At 36.9% G+C, this 19,909-nt stretch overlaps 1 long non-coding RNA gene across 2 annotated transcripts in view; it reads right to left on the minus strand.

Annotated features, from left to right (window-relative positions):
* The window catches only part of LOC740907 (uncharacterized), a 116,602-nt gene extending 102,187 nt beyond the window's left edge, over positions 1-14,415 (minus strand). Inside the window, exons 1-3 of one of the 2 annotated variants that reach the window (XR_008537000.1) lie at positions 14,193-14,415; positions 13,908-14,010; positions 8,584-8,707 (exon numbers count right to left, since the gene is read on the minus strand). This is a non-coding gene — a long non-coding RNA (uncharacterized LOC740907). The remainder of the gene's footprint in view (positions 1-8,583; positions 8,708-13,907; positions 14,011-14,192) is intronic. The other variant, XR_001720664.4, reaches the window with a different exon arrangement.
* Positions 14,416-19,909: the final 5,494 nt, after the last annotated feature.

The following is a 19,909-nucleotide window of genomic DNA, read 5'->3' on the forward strand; positions in this document are numbered from 1 at the left end:
AAAACAGCTGCCAGCTGTGCTGATTTCTCTGGGTGATTTGGGGACCAAATCAGATGTGAGACACAGCAAGACGGTGTGTTAATGGTGGGTCTATGACATTGCTTTCCACAGTGGCCATTTAGGAGGTGGAAGAGATACAGGATGCTATTCCAGAAAATTAAACATCTCATACTCTGCCACGCCCTCCCACACATTCCACCACCTTAGACAAATTTGGCTTTATTTTATTTTACCGTATTTTTTACTTAGCCTTGACATGAAACTCAATTAGCCATATTTTAATAGGGTCTATTTCTGTGTTAGGTTTCACTAGTGTTAGTATTTTTCAACAACAAATGCTGTTTGTGATTCCATGAATAGAAAGTCTCTTATGGCACAAGATTAACAAAGCTAATTATTAGGGAATATAAAATTAATTTACCAGCGATTTAGCCCACTAGCTAATCTACCAGAGAGCTGAATCTCTCTCTACCTAGGGCAGTTTTTATTCCTATTGGTTATGGTAAACTTGGGAATTTCCTTCAAAGATTATTCTAATTCCAAAAACATCTGAGCCTTTTTTATTCTGAAATTCTGGTGAAATCGTGCATCATTTTGTATACTCAGGGTTTCAAATTAGAGTTCTTTACTAAGCATTTTTAAGCAAAAATATACTTATAAGATGCATATTTGAAGATATCTATATATAATATATAGATATAGAAACAATATACTATATAGTTATAAATGCTATAAAGAAGCAGCATAAAGACGCAATTCTCAACCAATGACCTTTCAGCCAAACTTGAACTTTTACAAATAGCCCTTGCAATTATCTTCTGAAATCTCTGTCAATTCTTGAAAGCGTGTCTCACTTTCAGAATTTTATAAATAAGTATTATTACCCCCTTTAAGTAAAAAAAGCAAATAAAACTGTGTAAACTTGGTATATTTTTAGAATAATATCTATAATTCTCTGTTAGGCTTTATCATGTGGCAAATTCCCAGAAAATCAAACCTAAAATTTTGCAAGACTTAAACTTATTTTTCCGTATCTATTTACATTTCCCAACAAAATATTCTCTGGGAAGTCTCTTTATTTGTATTCTTTAATATAACAGTATTGCTTGATTTCATGTGATCACAGACTTGCCTTAACAGAATTTGCCTATGTGGGAACTGTCCAATCTTCAGTTCTAGTTGCAGATGTACCCTCACAAGCCCTTATTGCATTCCTCTTTTTCCTCCCGTTCCCACGCTGAAACTGAGCTGTTCACTTGTTCCAAGCAGGGAATGACAAAATACAAACTTCCTTAATTAACTACTGGGGAATAACTATCTTTAATTGAAAGTGCATTTATAAAATTGGAGACATTTTGAAAACTCTGAGACCAGGCTTGGGTCGGATGGTGGAATCCCCAGAGGTACTGCCAGAATTATGCCATGTGAAAATCTCACCAGGCAGCCCCTCCTTGGTGACAAAGGGACTAAGGGGTGCCCCCAACAAGCATTAGAATCCGTTGAGATGTGACGAAGATAAAAATATGCATTCTGAACACTAATGCAACCCTCCAGTTAAACATACACAAGATCTTTTTCAATATTAAGCAAAATGCATGGACATTTAGTCTACTTCATTGTAAACCCCCACATCTCAGAACCATTAACACTGAAGTGGTGTCTAAGGACCTATACAAAACAACTCTGGAAAATGCTTCTTGTGCAAAAAAGCAACTCTCAGAGCAGGATAGTAGAGCTCTACCATTTCATTATTGTTGGTTTTGCGCTCACTTTGGCAATAAATAAGAAGCAAATTGCAAATTGAATACTTCTAAGACTCGATTTTTTCTGTGTGCTTGAAGAACCTAACCAGTTTACAATAAATAAAAATTAAAGTCTGTGTGTGTGTGTGTGTGTGTGTGTGATTTGCTCATTAGATACATAAATAGTTGGTGGCTCTCATTGCACATTTAGAAGCCATAGGGTAATACTCCGTCACTACCCACTGTAACACATCATGAGTCCCATTGTTGCACTGCATTGCAGAGCCGTCGTTGCTCACATCCAGTTCCACAGCAGTGTGCATCTGGTCCAGCGGGCCTCATAGCCTTCTTCTCTACCTCAGTGTGGCCAGGAGTCTTTGGTGTGGGTGAGTCCCCTCTAACATAATGGATTCTGGAGAAGCGGTCAAGTGAATAAAAGGGGATAAAATTCAGAAGTGGCTTTTGTCTACACACCACAGAATCTTCATGGAGCCAATCAAAAATTTAAGAATAACTTTAGAAATGCCCCTTTATTTGGGGTTCCTCTATATTCTTAGGTAATTTCCAGAAAAATTAAGACTGCTATAATGTTTGTAGAAGGAAGGATTTTCAGCCAGGGACAATAATTAAAATTTCTGGTAACCAGAGAGTATTGGGTGGCACTGGGGAGTTTGGAAGTAGATGGAAGTTAAATTTGGAGGTTTAATAAATTAGCTACATAGCAAGAACATGCATAAACTTTGTTTTTACTTAATAACATATATTTGGCCTTAATGAGTCAATGGGGCAGATAAAGGAGACAAAAGCCATAGGAATTGTGGCTTGGATTTTAGACTCTAGTTTCCGGAGATAAGAAAGGGTAAAGTTTCCAGGTCCTGAGTTTCTCATCTATAATAAGGAAAGTTGACTGGACACCTCCAAGTTTTCTTCCAGCTTTCAGATTCCATAATTACAACTTAAATAAACTTATGATTCTGCTGCCACCATTTCAGTGCACCAACACTGACTTATATGAGAATCAAAAGTAAGAGAATAGAAAACGTGTGTTCTACCTCATTTTTCTTTACTCCTTAATATTATGGTAGGTCCATGGCTCTAAGAATACTTATAGGATCTTCAGTTTACATGTCCAGCCAACAAGACAAGATACATCTTGCAGAATAACTATTCTGTTTCTATTACTGCATCATGTCACTGTATCTATAAAATATCGTGGTAGAATCATGTCATACAATGAAATGCAGTGACACATGAAAAGGTTCTTTGCTTAGTTTGGGTCACTCTAGCTATCCAGGCTGTTGGTATATAATCCCCAAAACCAACCATATCACTGCACCATCCTAGGCTTTAACCACTCATTAGGAACCTGGTCTTTGAATTTGAATACAAACTATAAACAGCAATAATAATGAGCAAAATGAGTCAGATTCATCGGCCTCATTGGTTGCTAATCCTGATCGATGATAGGCTCTACTATATGACTTAAATATTTCTTCTTCTAGATACATGTTAACAGGAAATAAACAATATTATTCTTGAGCAGTGCAATAATTATATATTTAAATGTGTATATATGGTCTGTATATACTAAGTGAATAAATATTAAATTCCTACTACATTCAAAGCATACCTGAATCTGTCAACATTTTTCTTCACCTTCTACAAGTGCCTAGCCCTGATGGATTCAGGGATAAAGAAAATATCATTCAATATCATTTAATCAACCAGCTATGTGTCTATCTTAATTACAGACAAAGACTTCATGGACAAACTGCCATTTTCTTATTCTCTTGACACACATAAAGTGGGCTTTTCCCATGAAGTGTGCCTAAACCTACTGGGCCCATGGTGTAACTTGTGCTTAAAAGAGCACATGCTATTGTTCAGAAGCATGAACGCATAATATTGCAAACTATTCTGACATACACACACATAACACACACACCACACAAAAGTCAACATCTCACCCTGAACATTTTTACATCATTGGCATGTTGCAGAACACATTCTGCTTCTCTACATTTTAATTCTGAGCTACAGCTAATAGAAGTGCCTGCTTTCTCCCTGGCAGCAGCACAATCCAGATGTGCAGCTTCATGGAAGGAATCGCTCCAACAGTGTCATCTGGGTATCACCTTCCACTGTCTGGTTTCCTCAGTAGATCCCAATGTGGCAATGTTCTGTATCATGCCAATTTCAATGACTTTCACACCATTCTCCCATAAATGTGAGAAATTGTTCCTTTATATGCCTCAAAACTGAGACGGAGCAAATCACAGGTACAATTAATTGTCACTTTTAAATAATTGAGAAAAGGAAAAACGTTTTCCCTACTTTCGTGTGTGGTAGTATGTTCCATTCTTATATCAAGGTTTGGGCTGAGTGCCTGTAGGCAGATGCATAAGCTGCTCTGGACTGAAGCTGAATCCTTAATTATTCTGCTCTAGGTTGAAATCACACATGTTTGTGTGTAATAGCCCCACCATGGGTTCCTCTTAGACAAAAGAGCCATTGTTTGTGGTTTAGGCCCCAGAGTCTCTTGAGCTTCTGTGGTTCTAGGCAGAAATAGTAATTCAATCAGTTCAACTATACACAAAATAGGAACTGATTCTGTCAAATTTCTCTGTTTCAAACATATTCAACCCCTATTTGAAACCATTTTGCCCAGTTTTCACGGAGGCTGTATTTTAATGGCTTGCATTACTTAGATATCATATAAAGGCAAAGCCCTGATTTTCTCTAATAGCTTTGTTATTAAAGAAGCAATTGTCATATCTTCTTACCAAATCAATTGTCCTACATCTTCATGGCTGCTATAGCTAATGGGCCACATTTCCAAACATCTTTGAAAATTCTTTGAAACAAGGAAATAAAAGAAGGGCAAAAGAAGGATGTTTCAGAACAAATTGGTGCAGTAACTGAATGGCACTTTCTTAAAGGTACATTAGTGTTATTCTTATGCTCCCAGAAACAGCATCTCCTATACTTTCTCCTGTTGTCCTGGTGTCAAGTTGTTTCAAAACAGTGTGATGTTGCTACAGATGGAGTATATCATTATTTTCTAATATTCCTCACCATTAAAGTAGATGATAATATTTACTGAACACTGAAGGTATGCATAGTCTGGTGGGTAGATTCAATGGTGTGGTATTTTCTCAGCTCTTCTATGTTCACTGTTACATGTGATTTGGATAAGATACTGACTTTCCTAACAGTGAAAATGGGACACATGCGATCACGAGTCTTAAGTTTTCCTTTCTTCCCATCAGTAGCTAGCTCTGGGGTCTCAAGCAAGGTACTTAACTTCTCTGGGTCTCATAATTCTTGTGTGTTAAAGAGGTTAGTATTCACCATATTTTTTAACATCCAAGTTCATTTACTAAATAGAAATGCTTACATAAAAGCAGATGAAAGTAATTCAGATATTAGTGTTCATTTTCGTAAGTTCAAATTCATATGGTTGACTGGCCCTCCAGCAACTCCTAGGACCATATAGACAAGACAGCCTCACTCTAGGTGTGATGAAATCCTCAAAGGATGCTGGATCTCTGAAGATTTTATACTACTGCCTTATCTGCACTGTATCTCCAACTTCTGATATTTTTACGAGAGAATGAAACCTTTAGTTTTTAAGCCACAGTTATTTAGATTTTATTTCCATGCAGCTGAATCTAATCCTAATTAAACAAGTTGTGTTCCCCTGCAAAAAAAGCTGAATCACCATTCCTATTTTTATAAGAAGTGTCAGGAAGGGAGTCCCGCATTGAAAGTAACTGAGACTAGTGGGATTAGATGATTTTCTGTGCAACCTTATCTTCCTTACACTTCTTTTTTATCAATCGTAGCACTGAAGGTCTTATATATTTGCAATAGTAAAAAATAAAACTAATACTCTTGTATTAGTCCAGGGCTTAGAGAAGAAAGGGAAGATGTAGACTTGAGAAAAGAGAAGGAAGAGAGTGAATGCTTACAAAGGAAATTATTTATATGTCATTGATTGGGGACTTTCATGCAATATATCCAATGCCTAATTCCCTGTAGACTTTTCACTCCACCCCAGTGTAGCAGGTAGTAAGTGTTAGATGTGAAGAAATATGTATTACTCATCCCATTTTACCCATGCTCAAAATAAATGTATAAGCTAGTGGGGTAGACAAGCACAGAAAGAAATATGTGCCAATACTTTATCCCTCCCAAATTGATTAACCAGTCTCTACTGGAACATTTTCTGTGATCTGCTCTCATCAGCCTCTGCCTCAAATGTACAGGTAGTGTTGATCAATTTCTCTATCCAAAATAGCACTCCACCACTTTATCCTTTTCTCTTTATAGCACTTAGCACCTCCTGACATATTGCATATTTTTGTTCCTCTATTTATTGACTCCATACCCCTCAGCTACAAGTGAAAGCTCTGTAAGAGCAAAAACTTTATTTTGTCCACTGCTTTATTTCCTCTGCCTAGAAAAATACCTGGTACATAATAGGTGTACAATAAATATTTACTGAATAGATCAATTTTTAAGAAGTTTATTTTTGCTATTGTGCCCAAACACGCCATGCTTATTTAAGTCTATTTCACTTCAATTTATAGCTGGATTCATTTTGTGTTGTACTTCACTTTATAATAGTGAAAGAAAGCTATTTACATCTCATGCTAATATCTTGACAGTGAAATCAGATGCCAAATGGCAACTTCTTTCTATTAATCCTTGATAAGTATGCTAAAATTACATCAAATATCTTTAATGCCTTTTCCATATGACAGCTTGTCAATTACTGGGAGACAGTTATCATATCCAACCCTACTAAACCTCACCGATATTCTCTTATTCAAACTAAAAGTCTGCAGTTCCTTAAACCATTTTTCATATGGCTTATCATGTCTCTTCATCATTCTTGCTACTTCCATTCAGTTGTGCCCTAATTTGTCAAAACCCATTTTGAAATGCGGTGCTCAGTCTTGAACATAATGCTCCAGTTGAATTTTGTGCAGCATAGCATAGAATAAGATCTCAACTCCTTTTCCCACATTTCTATTAATGTCTCCTAAGAGACTCTTACTTCTACTCTTTAGACATGCTTTCCTCTTTTTTATATCTTAAATATTATAAAATATTTTTTGAATATAAAAATGACTATTTAACAGTTGGTTCAGTCCAATCTCTACCAGCTAAGCCAGGAGGAGGCAGCTGATCCCCGAAGGGCAGAGAAAAGCAAGCCTTGGGGAAGCAGGAAATAACTAGCCAGCGCAAAAAGGTCTCCCGGTGGGAAGGAGGAAACTGTCTGCTGCTCACAGTGTAATCGTTTGCAAATTATAATGTCTTCTACAAACACATCTCCCAATAAGAAACGAGGCTGCTCATTCAATACTGACAAGTGTTTAAGGCTATCTCCACAAGATACCAAAACATCTGGAAGAAGAGAGGTGGAAATCACCCAGATGTTTGAGGAATGATAGGGTTGATATTGCAGCTAGTTGCAGCTGCCATAGTCCTTTTTGGCATTTTTACAAGATCTCATTGAACTTCTTATGTTTCTTCAACATACCAGTTTTATAACATGTGTGCACTCACATGCATACACACACACAGAGAGAAAGAGAGAGAGAAGTTGTGAAAGATTTCCATAGCTTTTCTAACTGAAGGAAAGGATTTAGAGGTATATCTTCAGGGTATATACATTAAGGAAACATGTCAGTGTGAAAATACTATTTACACTTGAAAGATGCAATAGAATTTGGATTTTCATTTGTCAGTGTCTTCCAATGTTCAGAACTTCTCTTATACCAGAAACATGTTGGTTCCCATGATGACAAATATCAAGTGCCTATTTCTAGCACTTTCGGCTTTTATTTTGTCAGTTGTCTCATCTGCAGCTGCCTGATCTCTAAGGTTCTCTAAGCTGCGATCCATGATTCTGGGAGTCCATAATACAGATTTGTGATCTATCACTACTGTGGTTATGGCTTTTTATATAAATCTAGCCCCTAGGGAGAGTTCATACAATGAAATATTAAATTAAACATTTAAATTATGTTCTTCCATAGCATTCCTATTAGTTGAAGAACTACGGGAAAAAAACAGAGACCACAAAGAATGATATATGGATCTGTTTCCATAAATTTACTTTTCTGTCAAAAATTGTATAGATTCCCTTTATCTTTCACTCTGAGTTATAGTCAGTTTTCTGTTGGAAAAGAGACAGATCGCAGTGGCTAACTGCAGGATTTTTTTTGCCATAAAAAATCATACTGTGATAATTAGGAATATTTCTAATGCCGCTGAGGAATGGAAAGTAAAATGAACATATTGCTTTGAATTAAAATACGGAAATTTATAGCACCACCTATTGGTTTCAAAATAAATATTATTTTTTTCTAGTTTTAGTAATTATAAAGAATAGTATAAAGATGCGTTATTATTATTTGGAGATATATGAAGGTTAATATTTTTAGTTCCTAGTGATGCTATGGAAATTTTTTTAAGCAAAACTCATATTCAGGAGTTATGCCAACATGACTTTTTAAACTAATATAAATTAAAGCTGTTATATGCCAGGGAAGTAAAATAGAACTGGGATTTTTATGAACACATTACTTGTGCCATGTTATATAAAAATTTTTAAAACTCCTTTTGATTGCTATTCCTAAACTGATGATGTGTGTTGGGCTCCGCTTTTTCTGCTGTCCAATTGCAACAGAGGAGTTAAAATACATCTGGTCTTTGATTTCTCCATTCATGTCTTCTTCCCCTAAAATCTGGAGAACACGCTGAAAATCTCTCACTAGAATAAACTCTCATAGCATTGGCTATTTTAGATTCTCATTCAGATAGTCCTTACCCTTTTATTTAGTCCAACTTCTATAACAACGAAGGAGCTGGCGCAGGAATCTTGAAACAGTGTCCTCTCCGCTCCGCTTCAGCCTGTACCACTCTGCATCATTTTCCAGAATGCATGACCCCTCCTAGAGAACAGAGGAGGAAAGAGCCATTCTTTCCCTTTCCCACACGTTAGGAAGCATATGGACAATACTTTATGGAAACTCCCTTCCCCACCCTCGGGAGAACTGAGTTTATGAAAGGATCACTTTCTGGAATAGAGCTTATGAACACATTTGTCTCTCTGACCCTAATTATTTTACATGGATTATTTTTAAAATCAAGTTGCCCTTTTTTCAAAACTTGAAGAGAAGTAGAGGCCTTGAGGCCATCAAAATGACATCCTGGCCCTAATATGTGCAGTAGCCAAATGATCTGGAAAACTGAGCTCTATACAGAGGCCCTCTGAATAGAGTTGAAGGGAAAACGATCTAATTTAGAGTGCACATTAAACACAGGTTTTAAATGGTTTCTTTTCATTTAACCAAATACTCACTTTTCCAAAATGTCAACAGGCATTAAAATATGAAGCATGACTAAATGTGGAAGCAGAGGAAAAGAAACAAAACAAACAAAATAAAAGTAATACTTGACTCTAACAATCACAAGAAATTAGATTATCAGAATTGTTAGGCCGAACTATATAAATTATATTTTTGTAAGTCAAAAATGCCAAACTGTAAATGTCACATAGTTCAATCTAATATTAAGTGAAGAGAAAAAGAATTCAATTATGTTTAGAAACAAAAATGAAAGACACAGAAGAAAAGAGCCAACAATGCTAAACATCATTCAGATAGTGATAGCATTTTAGGCTTTCTTAACCAAAATTGTGAATGTGGTTCACCTTAGCTCCCTCATGACCTGCCTAGTGCTAATTTCTAATCATGAGCACTTGACTGTACTTTCACTCCAATGCACTGCTTCTCACCCAGTTTCTGATGGGTAGTTTTAAAATGTCTATGTTTAGAACTACCTGTCTTTTATGTAACAGAATTTCAAGATGGGATCTATGATCTTCTTTGGGGATTAAAAATAATTGCAATTTTATCTTTTTTTTTTTTTTTTTTTTTTTTTTTTTTTTTTTAGATTTTAAGAAGGTTAGGAATATCCACAGCCTGATTAGACTCAGAATCCTTCAAGACCCATTTCATTTTTTACTTCCCCATATTCTAAACAGGCTTCCCACTAAGCAGCCTTCACATCCTCCCTGCGGGTCTTACTCACAGAGCAAGCCATAATAACAAGCTTCCATGCCCTGGCTGGCTTTTTGGCTCAATGGGACAGTTCTATTGCCAAATCCTGCTTCTAGAGCTGCATGGATTTATCCTTACATGCACCTTAGTGACATGCTCTATTTTGTCTCATCTGAGATCAGGTTCATTTTCTACGTCCTCTGGTTGCTCTTCGGGTGACAAAATGTCTACATCTGGAAGGAAAGAAACCCCTAATATATTTTTGCCTTTTGCCCTGAAAAATACCATATCATTGTGCATGTGGAAAGAAGCATGTTTAGTAATAAAAGAAGGACATGATGGGGTCAGCTAGGGCTTTTAGAGACAGTCCAGATGAAATTTAAAGAGAGAACTGCCACGACGGTTTTTGAGAAAACTGGATGATGTTAGTTTCGAAACCTACAGCCCATAATCTGGACTCAGCTAAAACATACCAAAAAGCTTAGCTCAGACCTGCAAGGTTCACTTACTCTAAACATCAAACAAGGAAATGTACAAGATTTGCTTTCTTTCTCTTTAATAAAGTACATTTTATGAAGTAGAAACTGGGGAACACAAATCGTTTTATGGAAGTAAGAACTAGTGCTTAAAAAATGAGAAATATGTGTGGGGATAGTGTTTATTTTTGTATGCATAAATATACACACATGCAATGATTATTAATATTTACATACACATACACGTATGGTAATCATTGTCTCTCTCAGAAAGTGGTTTCAATCTAGAAACAATTGGCAGACAAAGAAAGGAAAACTGAGAACGGTCCGGTCTACAAAACTATCCCAGAGGACAACCTTCCCAACAACAGGGAGACTGATAGCATAATAATCGCCATAAAAATAACATGGGGGAGGGGAATTAGAAGATTCTTTAGCATGTTTATGGATTCTTATGAAATATTTTAGAACCCTAATTCTTTGCAACTCGACGTTTATTTATGTGTGCAAAAATAGATTGACAGTTTCAAGTGAAGGCTACTTGGGTGTCAGAGTCTTGGCAACTAGTGACAACTGCAACTCCTGGGTGTGTGTGTGCTAGACGGGGAGAGAAAAAGACAGACAGAAAGCCCTCCCTCCTAAAAAGATATTCCCACCACAAACATGCCACTGTCCACTACAGAGTATGTTTTGTTATGTCTGTGAAGGATTCGGGTTGATTTCCATCTTCGTACAACACACGCCATGGAATATTTACATGTTTGGGTACATCAACAAAGAAAAAAAACAAAACAAAACAAAACAAAAAGACGCACACACAACACACACACAAAGTGGGATTGTGCTCCTTTGTTTTGCATTTTCTGTAACCCAGATTGCGGTAATTATCTCCCTGGCTTTAGAAGCCTTTTCTTTCATTCTAAAGGCAGTTTTTGGAATCACGTTACACTTAACTCAGTTTAACAAATAAGAGTAGTCTGGCAAAATGGCACCATGTGCTTTCCACAAATATTTGTGGTATAGGCAAGCTCTCAATGTTTTTATTATGCCCAAGGTTCTTTGGTTTTAAAGCAAGTGGAATAATGTAAAGAAGGAAGAGAAGCACGAATTTGGGAACTGGGTGTGTGTTGGATGCACTTTGCAAAGCTTTCTGTGCCAGAGAGCGAACGAAGGAAAAGATACATTTTAAAAATAACTGGGGAAATAAAAAGAGCAAAAAAGGTTTGGAGGCATTTAGCAGAGCACAGTTTACCCTGGCGTGAGCTACAGGCTAATGATAGAATAATAACATTTGGCGCTGGAGCCCCGAGAGGCTGACAATGCGCTCACTGTAGCCTGTGCGCTTCACACATTTGCCGGGTTCTGTAGTCAGGACAAAGAATTGCAGAACAGAGGCAAAGTAAAGAAGGGGGTGAAAGAGAGAGTCTGCACTCAAGTTTACTGTAATATAAATATACATACACTGTGCTACAGATGTTCCTCATTGGCAAAGGCTGGCACGTAATTATGCTATGCGCTTCATAATATTTTAATGAGCTTTTTCTCCAAATAGCAACGAAAATGAACAATAAGAAGCTCTTAGGGAGGGAAAGTTGGTGTTGTTTTTGTCCCTGGAAAAAAAAAATCTCATAATAGGTTCTATTAGAATGGCAGAAAAAAACACTGCTCTGGGTTTAATAAAATTGAATTGAATCTAAAATATGGTTTCTGAAGCTAGTTTTTTTTTTCCTTCAACTTTAACAGTTCATTCAGGCTAAAGGAATAACAAAACAGGGGTAACAGTGTAATACTGGTTGATTGCTTTTCTCCCTGTTCTTTCTCTTTTTAGGAAAAAATAAATAAAGCCTTAAGTGGAAACCTTACAACAATGCTGTTAATATATTGTGCCAATTAAAGTCTCGAAATAAATAACAAACCACTTAATATGTGTTGTAAATGTCGTGCTGATTTAAGTATTGTTACACATAGATTACATCTCTTCCGGGGATGGATGACTGGATCCTCAATGCAAGTTGTCTCTTTGTCTATATGTGCCGTGTGTGTGTTCCCTACTGTTATTTTTTAGTTTCCTATAGGGTAAATTCCAAATAAAGAATAGAGTTGAAGTTTGAGATCTGCAAGAATACAGCAAGTTTTTAGCATTACTACTCCTGCAAAGAAAATAATTATTTTTGATCATGCTCAGTATTTCATTTTTTAAAAAAACCAATTCTATAGCAAAATTAGAGTATGCATCTTATTCAAATTTCTAAAGAACTCTTTAGATGGGATTTTTGCGCAGACATTTTTTATATTACGATGAGCTGAATGAGAGTTTTGTATTTGGAATGGGAGTAAAAATATTACAATTACAACAATAATAAAGAAATAATAACCTCTGGATACTGTCTGGGGAAGGAAAACCAAATTTCCACATATAAAATATTTTGTATTGGGATATGGAGCATAAATATTATCTTGCTAATTTGTGGATGATAGATGTTGGTTGTTATTCAGAATTTTTAGTTCTCACGCGCAAATCCTATCATTTATGAAGTTTGATGTTTTTATTACTGAGACAATATCTCCTACTATTCTCCCCTTTTTGTGAATCCCACTGCGGCATATGTATAGATTAAAGGTGTAGGTAAATCCTCATGTCAGGGTCTCCAACAGATCACTTGGCTTAAATAACTCAAATTTGTTTCACCTTTTGCATTTTTAATGTAAGGAAGAGACAGACAGAAAAAGTGGACCCCCAGGATATAGTCATATGAAATAACTTATACACAAGTTCCTGAAGTATCATTTAAAGACAGTTTAATTGCCAACCCCTTCTGTATCCATCCTTCTTAGGAATGTAAAATTACATTAATAGGGAAGACTGGAGGCCATTACAAAACTCGCCATGCCCTCAAAATCAGAATTAAAATTAAGTTGAATTATGATGAGTACAGTTGAGTGTCAAGTTTATTTCAACTTTCAATATTTTTTCAAAAGTGGATACTCTATGCATGACTGTTTGTTAACTTAATTGGCCAGAATATGTTAACAATCTGAGTATTGCTCACTCCTTCCCAGAGAAATGCCCTCTATGTGGTAGATCTTAACGTATACACAGAAACTGATTAATTTTTTTAAAAAGTTTCCTGTGTACATAGCTAACTATATGAAAGGTATAAAATGGGCATGTGTGGTTTTTGATGAATTTTTGGTTTCTCATCAATAATCCAAAGATGTAGACTTTTTTTAAAAGTAAAGCAGATTAATAGGAATAAGTTATTCTATGTGTGGGCAGAATTAAATAACATGTAGCATATCTGTGTACTTAAAAGGATGGACTCAGGAGTTGGATTACATGAAATCAAATCCTAGTTACGTGACTTAACACCTGTGTGAGTTTGGGCAAGTTACTCAATCTCACCATATGTCAGTTTATCCATCTGTAAAATGGGAATAATGATAATACCTCCCTCATAGTCTTATAAAAAGAACTATATGAATTAGTAAATAAAAAGCACTTAAAACAATGGCTGGTATATAATAAGTACTCAAAAATATTTACTGCCTTAATAATCAACATCATGTTATTATCTAATAAATCCAGTATGTTACTAGTAGATCTTTCTGCTTACCAGTTGACCCAGGATCTAGAAGTCCTGGATTTCAGATGCAGCTTCCCCACTGATCAACTGGCTCTGTGATCTTCATTTAGTCACAGTTTCCTGCTTTCTTTACCTATAAAAGTAGGGAAAGTTGAGAGATCATTTATAAGTCTGGTTATCTATTATAACATAAATCTTTAAAAGTAATTCAAAAGTTCCCTGAAGATGTCTATTGATACTACAAAGAAAAAAGTGACACGGAGGAACTGAAGACAAGGGCAGAAGAACTGAGAAGTGTGAAAGTTGTTTCAGCACCTCATGTTGGAGAGAATTTGCCTCCTACATGTAATGCCACTATGTCCAGTCAAGGTGCCACAGCATGAAATACTGGGACCACCACACAGCTGAGTGTAACTACGTCCTAAGGCTGCGTTCACAATCCCTAGTCGCAATTCCTCGCTCTCTCAGAACAACGGTGACTAAGAGTTCTGCAGTTCCAACCCTGGTTTGTGACAGACCACAGATGTGTGTTCAGGGATATATGGCTTCCTCTCTGTGGGCAATCAAACTTCTTGGCTCTCCAGAGTATTTTAATCCCTTCCATAGAAATAAGTTAATCATTTTTTTTTTTAACCAAGGCACAGAAGTGCATGGAGTTTTCTCTTGGGAGCTGAAGTTATGCCTCTCCCCTGCCTACTGTCCTCAATATCAACACCATTCAGAACAAAGTGCTTCTCAGCTGAAGTCTTCGTGAAAGTAAAATACCCAGGCACTACAAAGGTTCTTTAGCACCAAAGACTTTTATGGATGAGTGTTGAAAATATTTAATATTCTATCTGCTCAATGGTAAATAACACAGAACAATTCTGAGCACTTAGCCTGAGCCAAGCTACTTTCTAAGTGCTTTCCGTATAGTAATTCATGTGCTCCTTACCAAACCCTATATGGGCATTTTTATCACATCTCAGATAGCAAACATGATAAAGCATTTAAGGTCGCATTGTGGGGAAGCTTGTGAAGAATGTAAGCTTCCTCTTACTTGAGAACCCAGAGTCCTAGCAGCCACACCATGACCTAACTCCAGCAATAAACACAAACAACACATTTTACAAGCAAAGCCAAAAAAGCTTTCCAACCAGATATTAGGATTTATGACTATTAAATCAGACTATAATATACACCTATTTGTCACCAGCTAGTTTAATCCTTTACTATTTGAATTGTGATTTCACATCTTGTTCTGATTTGAATTTCCCAATGACCTTGGGAAATAAGAAAAACCTGGATTTTTAAAAAGTACATGTTAGCCTTGTTAGCCTTTCCTTCTCTTGCCTATAATTCCTATGTTAGATCATTTCTAAGGAAACTAACCTTCTAATACTTACATACTAGCCAGCTGTAATACTAGCAAGAAAATCCACTAGCTCCTCTAAGAATACTAAGCCCGGATCCTCCAAATTTGGTAATAGAGACTCTCCCCCTGGGATGGATCTCTGAGCCTCCATTTGCGTTGTATTAGATAAGTCTGTATTACTCTACTGCTTTCACCTGCTAGTTCAATTAATAAAAGCAAATCTAGCCCCCTCGAATGTGGCCAAGGAATGAGTAATTCCTTCACAGAGGGGACAGCCCTGCTGGACCTACGTTATAGTTGCCCAATCCGGCCATCCTACCTATATTTTAATTCTCTCTGCATTGTCATCCTTAGAGGACTGACATTCTATTTTATTAAGGCAGGCAAAAAAGAACAGGGAAACATGAATGCTTAGGCCAAAAAAAGAAAAGGGAAGCACATTGTGATTTAACACTGTGAATGACTTTTGAAATAGTAAATGGAGTTGAAGCTAAAGATTACCTCTGAATACAGCTCTATATTTTCTCCAACAAAAATAAACAGATATAAATGTGTACATCCAAAATATATTTTAATATATATTTTAATTTTTTCAATCTTCGCTACAAGAAAACAAATGACCATGCCAACAGCATTAAGCAGAATTAACAAAAATTACGGTTCCCTGTTGCAAAATCAACTATAGCTCCACATATAAATGTCCTTGTCATCCAATCTGGAATGGTTTAAAGCAAGACATTTGTTACCAAAATCTTGATCACCATTATAAAATCTTAGAAGTTCAATATTTAGCTAAAGGAATTCCAGATTACACCAGAAATAATGTGATATATGCATGCACACTGCATCTTGTAGCGTTATAAGATAGTATAAATCACATGCAGCCAAGTCCAAGTATTTCAAGACCAGAATTTTTTATTCATTTCTTCACTTGAAACATTAACTTTAGAAGTTAGGTCAAATGTCTTTGAATCCTACCTCCACCATTTAAAAGCAAGCTGAATTAAGGATAATTATATAAATGTTTGGGGCCTCAGTTTACTTTTTACTTATCTTTAAAATGTATAATTTCTGCCCGCGAGTTGCAAGGCAGGATTAAAGAAAATATATACTTCATTCCCATCAGAGAGCAGGGCTCAGCGTAGGTGCTCTATAAATAGTCTAGCTTCTATTTTAATAATTAGTTCTACCTTACATTCTCTGAATTTCTGTATCTGTTGCTGATATCATCTCAATTCCAGTTAAGTCCTTCCTGATTAAACAGTTCTTCCTTGGCTAGGGATCAAATAATCAAGTGCAAAAAAAACTGTACAAAGAAAATTAGAGCATAAGAAGTGAGAAAGAGATGATCAAGGGAAGAAAATTGGGCGATCTCTTATTGTATTCCTGAAACTGATATTCAAGGGCTAGGGGAGCACAATGCCATGGTTTTGGTTTCAGCATTAAGAGGCGGCATATTGCCATGCAACTCAAGAAAAGGAGACATGGTATTCAGTTCTTGGTTGTAGAAGAGGCCTTGGTCAATATGACTCTCTGGAAAATATACAAATATGTACAATTCTAATTCCCTTTTAAGCAACGAATGTTTATGCTCATGAAAAAAAGCCTGTAGGCATTGACTTGATTTCCCTACAAAACAAACAAACAAAAGTCATCCTGAAGATGATTTTGTTGTTATTATTGAGTAGATTAACTTCCACTCACCCATCTGAATGCATGATTCTCCAGCATATCCTTGAAAAAACTCACTGTAATTCAGGGGAAATCTTGTACAATAGGCCTCTCTCAAAAATTGTGCAATGTGCCAATTTTCCCATTGTCAGGGTGGGTGGGAAATAGTGTGTGGGTGTGTCCCTAGACAAGCAACCTAAGAAGAGAGCAGGAGAAAGCTGAGACACAGATGGCGAATGTCTGGGCTATCCTTCCTGACACAAGTGTGTTTGTGACTGGCTCTGTCTCCCATGCAATGGCTTCAGCTGGATATGTGCCTGGTGCATTACATATGACAGAGGGAATGGAGAAGTTGTTTCCCATAGAGAGTATGAAGTTTAGAAGACAAAGTGAATCTGTAGGGGAAACTTCCAGGTCTGTGCTATCCTGGAAACATACCATACCATATCCTATTCAGCTAACAGGAGAGTCTCAAACTACTCTAAGAAGCTTTCTTTAAAGGAAATCTCATACATGTTTTCTCACTGGAATGGGGCAGGGCAAATAACATTTTCACTGTAATTAGAGAACATGTTTTCAATTTGCATAAGGAAGAGGAGTCAGGCTTAATCTGGGTGACTCCGAAACACGTCTTAGTGAATGTTACAGAGAGGGCAAATTCAGCTCAATAGAAAGAAATTTTTGACAATTAAATCTACCCAGGCCTGGCGCAGTGGCTTACGCCTGTAATCTCAGCACTTTGGGAGATCGAGACAGGTGCATCACTTGAGGTCAGGAGTTCGAGACCAGCCTGGCCAACATGGCAAAACTCCATCTCTACTGAAAATACAAAAATTAGCCGGACATGATAGCGTGCACCTGTGGTCCCAGCTACTTGGGAGGCTGAGGGAGGAGAATCGCTTGAGCCCAGGAGGTGGAGGCTGCAGTGAGCCGAGATTGTGCCACTTCACTCCAGCCTTGGTGACAGAGCAAGACTCCATCTCAAAAAAAAAAAAAAAAAAAAAAAAAAAAGGAAAACTGGAATGAACTGGAGGAGCACATTAAGGATTTTCATACCTTGGAAAAGAGTTGAGCTAGAATCCTGAGATTCTATAAAAACGTTTGATAAAAGAATGGGAGAAGTCATGGTCTATGGGAACACTGAGAAGCAGAGTTGCATAAATTCTAAAGTAATACACGGAAAGCAACTAAACTGCTCTGCTTCTTCACCCCACAGTCCCACTCAGAAGCACTACCATAAATACATGAGCTCGGTGCCAAGAAGACAGGATTCTATACTGGGGACAGCTCATACTCCAGTGACTTCAGGAGGAGGCTGGGTAGAAGGAAGACCTAGATGACAGTTAAGTCATAAGTTTCTAGTGGCCTAAAAACACACCACTTTTTTTTTTAGCTCTGGTGGGATTCTGCCTATAGTTCTTGCAGGCCTCCTCTGTTGTTTTGCAGACTTCTAGGCAGAGGGAGTTTTCTCCAATCTATAATCATAATTTAGTTGCTTTACGGCTCTTAAAGAGAATGACTCAGTGGAAATTATGCCAGAACTGTGCTTAATATCTTTCATAATAAGAACTGCTGATGGCTTCTGTTTCTAGGTTTTCATCATCTAAATGCCCTCTCCCATTTCTCCATGTGGCCACCTCTGCCTGAAACTTGAACTCTCGTTCCTCGAACCCTTCCTTGGTCTTTGTATGAATCCCTACCTGGATGTTCTCCCTTCTCTGTGCTTCTACAGCGCTAGACCCCCACTCTAGAACGTGGGACCAGGACCAGCTACGAAATTTGTGCAGCCAAAGCAAAATGAAAATGTGGAGCCCCTTGTTCATAAATTATTAAGAATTTCAAAATGGTGACACAGAACATTAAACGAAGTGTAGGGCCTGCTAGGCATAGGGCCCTTTGTAATTGCAAAATGACATGTCCATGGAGGCAACCCTACTCATGGCACTGTAATCAGTTTCTGTGTTACATAATATTTTGTGTGGACTTTGGGTTATTAATCACTCATCACCCTTTATTTTATAGTGGCATCCATAGTTCCCCCTTTCTCTGTCTCTCTCTGTCTCTTTCTCTTCTCCTCACTCTCTGACTTTCAATCTTGAGAACAAAAATACAAAAATAAAGAGGGAATTTTGAATGCATTTGTACACCAGCAGTGCCCTCCAAAACCGTTGAGAAGTTCCTGGTACCCAAATCCTTACATATATGCCTAGTTCTTCCTCTGTTTTCAAGCCTGATTCTCCAGTGTTCTAGTTGATCCTCTGAGTTTCTGTTGCCTGCAATCAAAGAACCCTGCAAGAGATAGGTGTATCGCATTCTCTCACTGAACTGTGATTCTTTGGTCTAATTAAAACTATAGCAGGCATGCATTAAATACTGCACACCAACCAAGTACAAAATACTTCATGTATAGTATTTCATTTAATTTTCACAATGAGCTTTCAAGGTAGGTAATACTCTCCCTTTTCAGATGACAAAAATTATGTTCTGAGACATCAGTTAATTTTCTTAATGTCTTAGACACAGTTACTAGTTATGGGACCAAGATTTTCTCACTGACTTTTTCTAATTCCCAAGACCACATTTTCCCACAATGACTTATTTTTTCCATGTCCTCATTGTCTAGCACATTCCTTGGCACATCATATTCCCAATAACTTTACAGTGAGTGAATAAACAGAGTAAGAAATATCCACGTCCATGTCTTCATTAGTTCATCACCAATATAAAATGGCCTACAATTATAAAGTCACATTTTTATCCTTTGCCTCTGTCATCATAAAATTTTATTTGCCATTTAGTACTATGAAAACATTGGCAGATCTATCATCTATTTCAAACATTGCCTTAGCATACCAATAATCTCGTTTATTTTATGATTGTTTCTGAGCTTAATTGTGACTGCCACTTTCAGATCAAAAGCACAATTACTAGCATGCATATATATCAATTATTGATGCTCAAGGAATAAACTAAACAACTTTAATTATATTGGCCTCTATTTAAATAG

The sequence above is a fragment of the Pan troglodytes genome, chromosome 11 (genome assembly GCF_028858775.2).
Source record: "Pan troglodytes isolate AG18354 chromosome 11, NHGRI_mPanTro3-v2.0_pri, whole genome shotgun sequence".
NCBI classification, from domain to species: Eukaryota; Metazoa; Chordata; class Mammalia; order Primates; family Hominidae; genus Pan; species Pan troglodytes.